Source organism: Mastigoproctus giganteus, chromosome 11 (assembly GCF_048544385.1).
Source record: "Mastigoproctus giganteus isolate SK-2022 chromosome 11, ASM4854438v1, whole genome shotgun sequence".
Taxonomy (NCBI): Eukaryota; Metazoa; Arthropoda; class Arachnida; order Uropygi; family Thelyphonidae; genus Mastigoproctus; species Mastigoproctus giganteus.
Window position 1 is genome coordinate 11,859,186 of NC_143585.1, and position 14,732 is coordinate 11,873,917.

The following is a 14,732-nucleotide window of genomic DNA, read 5'->3' on the forward strand; positions in this document are numbered from 1 at the left end:
CTAGACTCGTTGAGCCTATTAAAGCAGGTTTTTCACATACAGGGTCCTCGTAATGCCACAGGAAGTGCCAAGAAAATAACGTTGGATCTGGAAAAGAGACACGATTACGATCTAAATGTCCGGCTCCTACTGATGTTGTGCCAGTAACAGTTGACAATCTGAACAGTCTCCCAGAGTCCTTCACAAGTATAAATGATCCTGAATTAGGAACACAGAGGGGGGAAAAAGCTAATCTGTAAACTTCATAAATTTGTAACTGCTGTTGATAGCTCTGACCTAGAAGGATTTTGATTCACCGATGACTTCATCTTTGACCTCTGGGAAACTATTAATGATGCCAAATTGAGGAAGGTTGATGAAATATAAAGACAAAATCATGCAAAAAGTAGCGTACCGGAAATTGTATAGTGTAATTTCATAAATATATTACATTATTAAAAGGGAAAGGCTTTCAAAAACATGTTATATCTACACATCTTGGCATGAATTTATGGAGCTGTCCATTTCTGAAATTTCCATGTAGATCCATCCACTAAGACTTGGACAATGTGTTCTAAATTACGAAGGTCGTACAATACAAATAAATGTAATATATTTTAGTGCTTTTAAAAGAGTACAGTATAATTGACACAGTCCATTTTTAGATTCGAATCATGCTTTTATACACTGATAAATAATATGCATTTTGCATACTGCTGTGAAAATACAAAAATATTTTGCATGTAAAATAATATTTTTGCTTATTGCGCAAAATTTTTACAGAAATGTTTAATGTCATTGCTTTCCTACTTGCTCTACTCTAATTACAGAGTGAAGTGCTGTTATGATTGAATTAATGTTTTATATAATTGTATTCGATGGGACTTTCATCAATTAGATTTTTATTACGATTGCATGCATTTAATCGATTCTACAAAACAGGATTCGAAAATTATATCTTTAAAATTTCTTTATTAATTCAAAACTACACCAACACAGTTGGATATCCACTTTATTTTTCATGAAAATGACATACGCCACTATGCTGTTTGGGTTCGGTTTCGCCTTTTTCTTCTTAAGCCACTAAAATTTAGAACTGAGCTTATCAGTTTTTTTCTTCTGTGTTTCTTCTCCTGCTCCTCCTCTTCCTCCTCATCGTCATCAAAAGTATCCCCATCATCGTGTTGTCTTCTTATGCGTAAAGCTGGTGCAAGACCATCCTTGTCCGTTTCCAGAGAACCAGTCATGGAATTCGAAGAGTCATCGAAGTCATCTGAGATAAGAAATACAAATAAAGCATATTAAAAATATATATTCATAAAAGAGCCTGAGAATCATCTATAAATTAGTTTTTCGTATTTGAGGCTACATTTGGGTCAAGTGTAAAGTGCTTTTAGGGTCAAACGGCACCAGGGGTTTTCCCCCATCTCCGCGTTGCTTTCATTGTGGGTGTACCAGTTCACTGGAAATGCCAGAGATTTAAAGGTGTATAGTGTGTTTAGGGTCTAACGGCACCAGGGGTTTCCCCCATCTCCGCGTAATATACATTGTGGTGTTATACAGAACACTGTAGAGGCCAGAGGTTTAAAAGTGTGTGGATATTGTGGTGTGTAATGTTTTGTACCATTGTTCATCTGGTCTTTTAGCCGTTGGGTCTCAAATGAGACCCACCGTTGCCCACACTATACCTCGTGGAGGCAGACCAAGTACACCAGTATTTTAGAAATTTACTATTTACTCTGGCAGGTCCTGCCACCTAATTTCCTGAGTGGCTAGGACCTAAAAAAAAAAAAAAAAAAAAGTGGAGGGGGGAGAAACGCTAGAAATTGGGTCATGCCGAAAGAAATATAAGTTATACGGGTTAGAGTTCATTTTTTTTATTTTTTTTATTTTAGTGTGGGGCTTGTGTAGTTTTGGCAAGGGTCAAACGCTAGTCGCAAGATAGCTAGAGAGGGAAGGGAGACTGAGGACTGGGAGGTGAAAGACAGAAATATGAGGTCAATAGTAAAGATAACCCCAAAAGTCGGCGGGGCAGGCCCATGCCTCACCAGGTGAAGATAGGGGATATAAAATTAAATTACTGTATTAGGGTTACCCGTAAATGAAATTACATTAACCCGTATTCGTGTCTGTAAATTGCGTGTGTTCTCTGGTCGATTTGCCTGTTTTGCTGGACGAAAAAAACCTCAGTTTCTGAGGGAAAAAACCTTGCTATCTACGCCTGAGACCGACTAACTCAGCCACGGAATGAAAAAAGCCCACTAAAGTTCCTCCCGTCATCGACGGGATTCGAACCCGGGCCTTTTTCCACCCGGTGTGGGGAGGACGGTGGCGGTACCACTGTGCTACCCACGCAGACTAAGATAGGGGATGGCAGGGGGGGAGGGTACAGAGTAACCATCCCCTGCCAAGGGAAGGGAAAGAAAGTGAACCGAGTGAGGGTACCCAGTTCAGGTCGCCTAATGATGTTTCGGCAGCAAACTGCATAATGTCATTGTGAGGTCTTCGTATGCCATTCCTGGGACATGTTGTCCTGTCCGTGTGAGTGGTCAAGTCCAGGTAATGACTTCAGTTTAAGCCAGTGGTCAGATCCAGGTTAAGTTAATGATTAGTTTTTCAGATTGTAGCTGTTAGGTTTTTGTTTTGTTGACACATCTGAGGATCTTTATTATGGATGACGAGTGGTTACTTCGTGGGTATGTTCTTCTTCTAGTAAAAAGATTCTGCGCAAACTGCGTTAAGGCTTTATAGTTGTCCTCACTCTCCAGGAGATATTGTTCTTGGTTTATTGGTGAGAAACGTATTCTAGTTATTAAGAGGCAGTGGAGGTCTTCGTATAATTGGCAGTGGTGCATGAGGTGCTACCACGTCTGTGGCTGTCCACAGTGGCAGAGAGGGGTGTCACTCAATCCGAAACTGGACAGTTTTGCTCTTATTGCGCCATGTCCCGTGAGCAGGTAAGATGTCAGCAGTCCCGGTGAAAACCAGTTTGGGCTTTTGGGAAACACTAGTTGATTATCCAGTATGAATCTTCGGGTAACTTCCCCTTTTGTCGAAGTCGTCCAGCAGGTTTGCCAGACCTGCTGTAGGTGGGTGAGAAGGCGTTTTTTCTCGAGTTTACGATCGTTCGCCGGATCGGTTGTGTAGTCTAGGCAGGTGATTGCTTTGCCTTTGGATAGTTGATAAAGCAACAAGCAGCGGACGATCTCCAGGTCCAGGGGGAGAGCGCCCAAGAGGACCTGGAGGGCGTGGGTGCTTACAGTACAGCAGGCTCTCGAGATTGTCAGTAGGACTGAACGTTGAATGGTCTCTAGCTTCCTTTTGTTTACTGCTGTCACCGCCTTGTGGAACCAGACTCCTGATGCGTATGTTATTATTGGTAAGAAGACTGCCTTATAGATGAGGGCTAGGGTCGTCTTCTTAAGCCCACAGTCGCGACGAGTGACTCTAGCTATTAGTGCCGAGTATTTTTTTGATTTTGCTTCGGAGGTAAATAAGATAGGGTGTGAATGACAGATTTTTATCCAACAGAATACCAAGATATATAAGTTCGGTGGAAAGCTTAATTGTTGTTTCCTGAATCTTTATCTGGGGAGGCCTTCTGATATTGAGAGAACCTTTAAGTAGGATGGAGCAGGTTTTTGTTGGGGATATCTTTAAGTGGTTTTGGGTGGCCCAGTCTTGTAGGATATTTATTTGTATGGATATTATAGTGTCGTGTACCGTTGTTCATCTGGTCGTTTAGCCACTGGACCCCTGTTGAGGCCCAACGTTGCCCCACCTTCGCCCCGTGGAGGGAGACCAGGAAACATCAGTAGACTAAGATTTACTCTGACCGGGCCTGCCGCTTAATTTCCTGAGATTTCGGAGGCTAGGACCTAAAATAAAACCCCAAGTCACAGTGGGGCATGCTCATACCCACCAGAAGGGAAAGTGGGAGCGGCGAGGAGGAGAGAAGACAGTAAAACCGTCTCCTCCCCCTGCCGGGGAAGGGGTACTAAAAATGGAGGCTAGGGCGCCCTCTTCAAGTCGCCAAATGGCATTTGGCAGCTGCGCTGCGTCAAGTCTCTTTTCTTCAGTGTCCAGTCGATTTCAGTCCAGTCGCCCATGGGGTAAGCCCAGTCCTTGTGTTTCTCCCTTTCTTGTCTCATGGTTTTTCGCTGTACTATCTCCATTGGATGGTATTTTATGGTCTTGTACAATTTAACTTGTGGTGGTCTCTCGTCAGACACGTTTTGGGGTAATTACCAGTTTTCTCCTCTCGAAGAGGTCCTGCGCATATTAAGAAAGTGCTCTGTATTCCTCTTCTGTGTCTATGAAATGGGATTCCAGTCATTTCGGAAGGTAGTGTATCTCTGTGATCGGGATGCCTCTGAGATCTTCGTATTCTAGGCAGTCGTAGACCAAGTGGTTCCAGTTCTCGACCTTCTCACACGTGCAGCTTGTGTCCTCAGCAAGGCCAAACCCGAGCAGCTTATTTAAAGGGGCCATGACCAGTAAGCAGCGAAGTCAAGTACTTCCCCGGAAAGAACCAAGCCGGTTGCTTTGGGTATATAGGATCGCCGGGAAGTTGCCGTGGTTGAATAGGATTGCCGGGAAGTTGCCGGTGGTTGAATAGGATTGCCGGGAAGCCCTTTACAATTTCAAAATCCATACTGTATGTAGGCGCACTATAGCCCCAGCAGCTCGTGCCCCATTAAACCCCCATCACAACAACAACATACTGTATGTAAACTTGAAAACAGCTCTATGGATTCAGATGATCGCAATACGTAACATCTGCACTCTGGTACAACTTCTGACTGGAAGTTTAGATGCCCCTAAAATTGAAAATCTTGTAGTAAGGCCCCGCCCTGGAGCCCACTTCCACAACCCTCATAGTCTTCGAAGCGCTCTCAATAACACGGACGGATTAAGGCGGATGTTTCCTGCTAATACTCTGGAGCTGTTTAGAGAACTCAAAATAGACCCGGACAGGTACTGCCATGAGAAAACTTACAGGAAGATCATTGCCGCGGATCTGTATACGAAACTACAAATATGACGAAGAATGTAATTCAAGAAAGATTTCAAGTGCCCTCGAACTCATAAAAATCTTAAATGAACTTATATGAACTTATAGGATTTAGGGTATTCCTTTTTGTTCAGAGAATGACAATCAGGATCAATTCATAGTGTAAATGACGATGTCATTTTTCTATGTATGTATGTATAATGTTTTGTAATTTTTCTATGAATGTATGATTTTCTGTATCTGTGTAACTTTTTCCTCTATATTTATATATCTTATGTTGATATTTTATCCTATGTTACACTCTAATAAGTTTAGTTGGATGTATTTATGAGCCACCTTCCTAGATAATTTCTGTACAGGGGTGTTTGTTGAATAAACTGATTATAATAATATTTTGCTGAGGTCGGGGAGGAATTTTCGTGTGATTTCTCCTTTTGTTGTATCGGTCCATCTTTGTTGCCACTCCCGAAGTAGGCGTGTAGTCTGACTTTTTCTGTTTTTGTACTACTCGCTGGGACAGTTATGAAATCCTGGAGGGCGGCACGACCCCTCTGGCGCGCAGGAAGAGCAAGCCAGCTTTTACAGCCTCCAAATCGAGGAGGAGCGCTCCAGCAAGCACCTGCAACACCGGTGTGCTTACTGTTCTGCATGCTCGTGTGGTGGTTAATAAAATGGTCCTTTGTATCATACCCAGAGTTCTGCTATTGACTGCAAGCGTCGTTTTGCTGTACCACACTGCCGCAGCATAAGTTATCGCAGGGATGAAGGTTGCTTTATAATACAACGTCAGTGCTGTTTTTTTTAAATCCCCAGTCTTTCCACGTAACCCTCGCCACCAGTGCCGAATAACGTCTTATCTTCATCCTCATATATTGTAGGTGAGGTTGAACGGATAAGTTTTTGTCCAAGATAACTCCTAGATAGTTCATTTGGTTGGAGAGCTTAATGGTCACACCTATTTTAATTTGGGGTGGACCCCGTATTTGCAGGGTTCCTTTTGAGTAGAATAAATGTGGTTTTCGCGGGCGAAATTTTTAACTGGTTTCTTGTAGCCCAGTGTTGTAGTTTCTGTCGAGCTTGGTTGGCGGTGGTTTCCTGTTGGGCTCTAGAGTCAGTCTCGATGGCAAGAATAAGGTCGTCCGCAAAGGCCTAGGCCCCGACCAGCCCCAGGACCATGTTCCAAAGGAGTGGCTCCTCAAAGCAGACCCCCTAAGGGCAGCCCCTGTGTACAGATCTTGACTTTTTGGTAGGTGGCATTTATTTCTACTTTCCTGCAAGATTGGTAGTCCTCCAATACCTTGTATAGGTTGATAAGGACTGCAGCCTCCCTTAGTCTACCCAGGACGCTCGCCCACCATTGTGAATCGAACGCCCCGGCAAAATCAATTGAGATGACTAGTAGGTATATTTTTTCTGCATTCCTGCGCTGTCCGAAGCAGGTTTCCAAGTGCATCCACTGTGGAGGAATCCGCTAAAATCCGAACTGATTCTTAGCTGCCAGGTCTGCCCTCTCATAGTGGTTTTTGATTCGCTTGTGCAGCAGTTTGTCATATAGTTTGCTGACTACTGAGAGCAGTGCGATCGGTCTATATGACTCTGAGAAGTCCGGGTTTTGTTAGGATTTTTAAGTATTAAATTGGTGTTTGCCGTTTTCCATTCTGTGAGGAATTTGCCTGTTTCCAAGCATCTGTTATATAGAGTAAGTGGTAAGTGCAGTGCAAATTCTATGGTTTTCTTCAAGATCTCTGGTTCAATCATGTCCAGTCCTGGGCATTTCAGATTTCTAATCTTGATGGCAGCCTCACCGAGCTCCTGAAGGATTAAGGGGGGTTCGATTGCCGAGGTGATATAGTTTGCGTTGTCCTTACAAATTTCATGTTCTTCTTGCATGGTTAGTATTGCTGGTTCCTTGAAGATTTTGTCCAGCATGTTGCCCATGGACTGCTCCCATGTGGTCGTTAGGTTTCCATCCGGTGTTCTGATAGTACTAATAACCTCGCCCCTGGGGAGTTTATTGGTTATCACCTTGTAGACCACGCCCCAGGGGTCGGTGTTTGCTGAAGTTGACACTAGGCGCTCCCAGGAAAGGATACTTTTTTATTGTGTCTGTGTTACGGTTCCCAGCTTCTCTGTAGTGTTTTCGCAGGACCTCCACCTCATTTTCGGGCCAGGTTCTGCCAGCTCTCTGGAAGACTTTTCTTGTATCTGTCGTCATAGTACAGCAATTTCTGGTGTCCACCAGGATACTGCGCCAGGTTTTGGAATTTTTCTTTTTATCTCTCGGTCACTGATGTTCAATAATAATTTTGTAGTTTCCCTCTGAAGGTCATCCGGGTCGCTCCAGGGATTTTTGCTCTATACAATGTCCAGTCTGCATTTGCGACTGCATATCTGTTTTGTGGTTGGTTTGTTTGAGTTAGCGTTAGCATTAGTAGAGGCATTTGATGCAAGAAAGCCAGCTTATGCAGCATCAGCCAAAAAAAAAAAATAAATAAATAAAAAATAACCACTTCCACTTCACCCCTCTGTTCGTTCGAAATACCTGTCCAGCTGAGCCTTACACTTATTTAGGCTATCAACTTCCACGACAAGGGATGGAAGTCTATTCCAGCAACCAACCACCCGCTGGCTAAAGGCAAATTTCCTCACGCCTATCCTACATCTGTCTTTCCTCAATTTGAATTTATGCCCTCTCAGGTGATTATTCTGAGCAAGAGGAAGAATCCCATCAGCATTGAGCATGCTCAAACCATTCAATGCTTTATACACCTCAATCAGATCCCCTCGCTGGTGCCTAGTCTCCAGACACTGTAATTTGCAAAATTTAAGTCTTTCTTCGTAAGAGCACCCCTTTGTTCTATTCACCAATCTTGTTGCCCTTTTCTGTACTCGTTCCAGCATCTCTACATCCTTCTTGAAATGAGGCCTCCAGACCTGTATACAGTACTCTAGGTGCGGTCTGACCATTGCCTTATACAAGGGAATAATCACCTCCTTCTTCCTGCTAGAAACATTCCTATATATCATCGACAATACACCATGAGCTACTCTTGCAGCCCGTCTGCACTGCTCAGAAAACTTCATATATGCCTGCACAACCACCCCCAGGTCCCTTTCATTCTCTACCACTGTCAGTGTAGTACCACACAGTTGATACATTGCTCTGGGGTTGCTGTTTCCCATATGTAGTACTTTACATTTGTCAATGTTAAACTTCATTTGCCACCTCTCAGCCCATCTGCTCAACCTTTCCAGATCCTGTTGCAGTAGCATAGTTTCAGTAGTGTCCTTGACAACCCTGCTAACCTTCGTATCGTCTGCAAACTTGGACATTAAGCTTGATATACCATCATCAATATCATTTATAAATACAGAAAACAATAATGGACCCAATACAAGGATAACTAACGAGTTATCCTTGTTAGTTGTCTTTCTATTGAAAGGGTTATTGCCCAGTGGTCTGAGGTGGTCCATGCGTCCTCCACCCTCCAGTCAATCACATGTCCGGCCATACTCTTGGTGGCCAGGGAGACATCAATTGTGGCCTCCCAGAGGGTGCTCGAAAAGTTCAGCAGATGGGGGGTCGATTTAGTACAGTTAGGTGGGATCCTGCGAGGTAGTGTTCTAAGAGTTGCCCATTTCGAATTCCTCGCCTGTCTGGGATGATGCTGTGCCATGCTGGGGAGCGGCAATTGACGTCAGCTCCAATGATGACTCTGATTTGGTAGGGTATCCTGTAGGCATCGGAGGTACTCGATTGCAGAGTCCATATCTTGCCCCGGTCTGGAGTAGAGTGCCACAACATATAGGGTTCCTAATGCTGTGCCAAGTTGCACACAAGCGGCCCACGGAGTACACAGTTGTATGATTTCAGTTGAGCTGATGTTGGTGTTTCTTACCAGCACAGCAGCCCACGGGGTGTCTTCATCCGTGTGGATCACCTTGTAATTGTGTGGGTATCCTGCGACCCACTTTAGATGTGCATACGGTTCCTGGACTATAATGGCATCCACGTCTTCGGCTTTGGTCAGTATCTGGTCAGCCACTGCTCTGGCCCGTTGTGCGTTAATTTGGATTATTTTTAGCATATTTGTGTTAATTCTAATTCTCGTTTCCATAGTTGATCCTGCTTTGATATAAGGTCTTGGTTTGTTGATATGTAGGGCATTTCGGGTTCCTAAGTGAATGCTTGTGGTCTAATTTCATAGCCTTGCAGTTAACGCAGGTCGGTATGGTGAGGTAGGTTCCTTATCTTTTTGGGGGCAGGTGTTAAAGTCGTGGCCACTTTTCAGAGCAGTGGCCACATGTTGGGGTGGTTTGAGCACACGTGTGCGTCGTGTGGCCAAACTTGCAGCAACGATAGCATTTCGGTATGATTACTCGTTCGTGATAGCGGCAGCTTCCCCATTGAATGAAAACCTTTGTTTGGTCTTTCAGGACCTTCCAGGCCTCCGAGGTAAGCTCAACTACCCAATTTTTGTGTATTCCGTTTCTCGCTTGTGTGAAGTATTTGGGTATTAATATTTCTTGTGGGTCCTTTCCAGGATTTTACTCTAAGTTCCTGTGGTACATCTCAGACGCTAGTTAGGTGTGAAATCCTTGTCCACGTCATAGATTATTATAGCCGAACCTTTCCTTTTTGGTGGCTCAGCTGTTAGGCCCAAGGCCTAACAGCTGAGCCACCAAAAGGAAAACCCCTATCTTGGGGTTTTCAATTATCTCTTGCATTTCTCGCTTTGACTCGGTTTCGATCACGAGTCCTACGCTCCCCAGTCTGCGTATTCCTCTTATTCTTTTTTGCTGGAAGTCGTCCTTCATAGTGCTTATTAGTTTGTTTTTGATTTCTTCACTTGTACAAATTTCCTCGGTGTTTTTGGGTCTTAGTATTACAAGGTGAGTAACTCTAAGTATTAGTATTACAACCAGGGAAAAAAACGCTACTCCCAACACGTTAGGCGCCTCCGTAGCCAGGTGGGAAGGAGCAGCAGTGCGTAGCACACGCGAACCTAAATGATTTTGACCGGGGTTCGAGCCCGTCACCACCAAATACGGAGGATGCAGAAAGGTCAGGGAATAACCACTGCATATCCCCGGAGTAATATGGCCTTAGTTGCTAATGCTACTAAAAACCAAACAACAAACAAACAAACCCAACACGTTGGGAGTAGCGTTTTTTTCCCTGGTTGTTCCTTGGCTGGTATATTTATTACAATTGATGGGTTCCTCAGCGCGTTGTTGCATTTATGTGCCCCTACACTCCAGGTAGGCCTCTAATTTGGCGGCGTTTCTTTCTATCTCGCTGTTGACCTTGTGGAGGACTGTTTCTAGTTTAGTGCAGATTCCCACAATCTCGCCTCTGAGGGCTGCCGTGATTCTTCTCGTTGACTCTTAATTTGTTTTTGAGCTCTACCCGAAGGGCCAGTACCTGGTCCAGTGTAGTGCCTTCCAGCAGCCTGGGGGTCAATGTTTGGAATTCAGGCTGTTTGCTTGCTTCGTTGTTTTCTATTCTGGCGTCCTCTTTATCTTGTTGTTCTTTAGGTTCGCCTTGAGATCCTGTCTCCCTTCCCAACGTGTTTCTTGTATTTCTTTTTGGGCGTTGGCTGCGGCAGTGTGTCATTGCCGTCTCCACCTTGCTCTATTATTTGCAGTTCGTCGTTTTAATCTTGTTTGTGATGTCCTCTTGTTATTTTTCTTCGTCCATAATTTGTTCTGTGATTTTCTGATTTGAATTTCTCATTTTGTCCCAGTTGATGTCTGACTTCGGATCATCGAGGCTGTTGCTGATTAACGAATTCAGGACCTCTGTGAGATGATGGCAAATTATGCCAACCGTGAGTCCGTGGCGCAGTTTGTTGCCTGGCAACGTTCAGTTCAAGTTTTTACCTTTCCCCGTTACAATTTAGGGGCGGGGAAACGCCCGAGCGTGAAAACAGTCTTAAAGAGATAAGACTAATTTCTGTTGGGGGTTTTCTATGACGGAGGTTATGATGGTGAACACAGTTTTCACACTAGTGGTGTAGTTACGATGATTCGATCCGTCCATGAGAGTCTATGGCACATGGGGGAAGGGAGGACACTAGAATCATTGTTCCTTGCATTTAAGTTCACAATAACGTTTCAATTTTGGGGCAGAAGCATCCAATGTTACTCTGATTGGGATGCCTCCTCAGCCAAGTGTAAATACTCTGTATAGCGCCTTCATATGGACATTGGCAATTAGTGAAATGCATAAGTCAAGGTCACAGCTGAAGGAGTATATGTCAACTCACTAATCCCTGCTCCGGAGGGGAATGCTACACATTTCGTTGTCACACAAGCCTCCCAAGTCAATTGCAGGGTATTTGTGTGGCAACCACAGTATAAATGGTGCCTCTCTATAGCCCTGCTGTCAGCCGCATGGTTACCAGCACGGTCTGGCAAGAAGGGATACATGCAGATAGAAAACGTAAATAACCTGCAAAGTTCCCAGTAAATAAGCAAAAATTTCTCACTCTGAGATCCTCTGTAGTAGTTCTTCTAATGAGTACACTTTTCATAAATTAGTAGGCACTGTAACCATATATTCCAGGAGCGCGGAAAACGTGCATCCACACTGGACGAAGCCCATACTCGGCGGTCTACATTTGAGTCCAGTGGCATACCGTCCCTGGAGGAGAATATGGCCCATTGCCGGCATCAGTACCGCACCCAACAACAGAATTGTGTAATATCGCTGATTAGCACTTGCAGTCTATTACTAACAGAGCCTAAAATTCATGTTTTGTGGATGTTTTCTCTGCTACTTTACTGTTTAATCTGAACAAAAATAATCACTTTTTTTAGTAGAAACTTTTAAGTTATTTCTTGCAGTAACTAAGTTAATTTCAAGTTTTTTCTTTCTTTTATTTTTTACAAAATAAAACACTGGAATAAGTTTAATTTTGTTTCTTTTTTTAAACTTACGCCACCCACGGAATTTTAGTATTAGCAAATTATGGAAGGAAATATGCAAAAAAGGGGGGGGGGGGAGAAATCGCGCATCACCTGTCCATTCTCGCTAACAACTTGTTCAGTTTTATCTTGAATGTATTCAAACTACCAAGTCTAGAACAGCAGATGGAAGTTTGTTCCAACAATCAACTCTACCAGTTGATAAAGGGAAGGTTCTGCACATCTATCCTACCTCCCCAATTTCAGTTTTTCTACCCTCGTGTGAAGTCTAAGCAACAGGAAGGGTTCCATTAGAATTAAGTGTACTCAAAGCCTTAAACATCTTAGATCTGCTCGCAGGTGCTTAGTACATATTTGTGTCCTTAAGCAATCATGTTACTCTTCTCCGTACCCGTTACAACAGATCCACATCCTTCCTACAAGGAATCTCCCAAACTTGTATGAAATACAAGTTTGTCTTATACACCGGATAATCACCTCCTTAGCTTTGCTTTGAGTTTCCCGTATAATATTGAGAAAACCCATGAGCTGGCATGGCAGTCTGCACTTCTCAAAGAACTTCATGTCTGACTGCACAATAATTCCCAGGTCTTTTTTTTTTATTTTCCGTTGTCCCGAGAGGTACCACACAGTTGGTATCTTATTCTGGGATTACTGCCATCCGTATGCAGTGTTTTGCATTTGTCAATGTTCAACTTCCACTTCTGAGCCCATCTGCCTATGTTTTTTTTTTTAGATCTTGTCGCAGTAGTATACTCTGATTATTACCATTAACCACTCCGTCAACCTTTTGTATCAACTGCAAACTTAGAGATGAACATGATCTGCCTTCATCAATATCATTAACAAATATTGAAAACAACAAATGGGCCAATACAGTTTAAGGCAAATTCGTCGTGATAGGAACGTTGAGATCATTGGAGTCTATATTTTCTGTGGAATGATCTTCTTCACTTAAAATGGATAATTAGTGGAAATAAGCGAAGATATTTTTTCTTCAAGAAAAAATATCTTCTTCAGGAAACCGTTGCTATTTATTTAAAATGGATTGCATTCCCCAGATTAAATAAATCATGTACAACGTGCATCCCTAGCGCTCTAATAGTATGATGTTTTTCCTAGAGTTCCTAGGGTGCATATAATTTTTAAAAAAGTAAGTATTTTCTTGAAATAACTTTAAATTGCCCTGAGAATAAAGTAAGATAATTACTTTTCTTAAGATTAGAGAATCGTGGAGGAAATAGCTTCCTAGGTAGCACAGTTGGTAAAGACCATAGTTCGGATCCCTTTACTGAGTAGGAGATTTTTTTTTTTTTTTTGGCGTTTTTCAAAACGTGCCTGAGTCAGTCGGTCTCAGCCGAGGGAAGCATGGTTTTTCTCCCAGAAACTTGGGTTTTTCTCCACCACGTAACACGCAATTTACAGCAAATTACAAAGAATCAAAGCTGCATCGCACAATTTGTTATTGACGGTGGAAACGCACTCCAACCATGGTGCAGGGATTTTAGGAGTATCACCAAGACTTTGTGCTCGGGGGAATTCCAAAAAAGAGTGGCAAATTTTCTCATTTTCAAAATATGAAAGGCAAACAAACAGTTAAGAGAAAATATGAAATGTCGCTTTCTTACCGGCATTGATGACGAACGCTAAGAACACAGCAAGGAACGTTGCCACCACCACCGAGATGTTCATCGCTAAAACGCGTTCAAGCCTTCACGCAAAGGAAAGAAGACTGCGGTGATTGAACAACAGGAACACTTTATATTCGGCACCTGCCGGAAAGCACATTTTGTGTTTCAGCAGAAACATGTGGTAAAACACGCTATACATGAGTGTGTGTGAGAAACTTAGCTCTGGAATAAGTGTTTTATTTTGTTTCTTATTTTCAAGGAATGTGGTTTCACCTGCATCGAGAATGCACTATTGTCTTGCAGTCTTATCTCTGTTTCATTGATTTCTTATTGTCCCTTCCAAAGGCATGACATTTGTTTGTCGCCTGAAGAGAGTGCCACTGTTTATGCAACTGCCAAAGAGCTCTTTTTTTTTTTTTTTCTTTTTGAGAGAATGTCGCAAACACAAAAGAGAAATCTCATGGCTTGGAAGTTTACACACCATAAACATCAAAATTAAATCTGAACGTCTTTAAACAGATACTTGCGTTATATTTCTGACAGGTTTAAATTATTTTTTCTTAAATTAATCGAAATTTTACCTTTCTTGTAATTAATAAAGCGAAAAGCAAATAAATTAAATTTACCGCACGTAACACACCATAATCTTCACTTTTATTTCATAATGTAAAATTTTTACTGGTATTTTACCAAATTTAAAATACAACATGTATTTCATTGGTTTCTGACTGATAAAATAAACAGATCATCGTAGGTCCTAAACGATAACAGTTTAATTCAGAAATGCCACTTTTTTCTGGTAGATGGGCAACGCCTGCCCGAATAGACAACTTCTTTTCTGCGCATCTGCCATAGTAGAGGACAAAAAAACTGCATCACTTGTGAATTTTGCAAACAATGTGTTGTGTGCTGCATTGTGGATTGCAGAAATGTTCGAAATGCATTTGTTAGATGAGAAATATCTGTGTGAATGAAATCCAATAAAAAGACTCCATCTGATATACCTGCTTCCCATAAATATCTTCTCATAGGGTAAAATGCGTAATTAATGGAAACATGAGAAATCATGGAAATGGCAATCGTGACAACCAAACATACATTTTATTGCATTTACGTGTACAAACTGAAATGACAAGTTAACGTAATACTATAGTATTATGTACTGTAAATCAATAAAA

At 42.5% G+C, this 14,732-nt stretch overlaps 1 long non-coding RNA gene and 1 pseudogene across 2 annotated transcripts in view; one reads left to right on the forward strand and one right to left on the reverse strand.

Annotated features, from left to right (window-relative positions):
- Window positions 1–14,732, forward strand: part of LOC150077714 (glycolipid beta-1,4-mannosyltransferase egh pseudogene) — a 57,313-nt pseudogene that overhangs the window by 25,406 nt on the left and 17,175 nt on the right. The window lies entirely within an intron of this gene.
- LOC150077716 (uncharacterized) lies at window positions 1,020–13,649 on the reverse strand. The gene is made up of 2 exons (XR_016547638.1): window positions 13,552–13,649; window positions 1,020–1,252 (listed from the first exon to the last, which is right to left on the reverse strand). It is a non-coding gene; the product is annotated as an uncharacterized LOC150077716 (long non-coding RNA).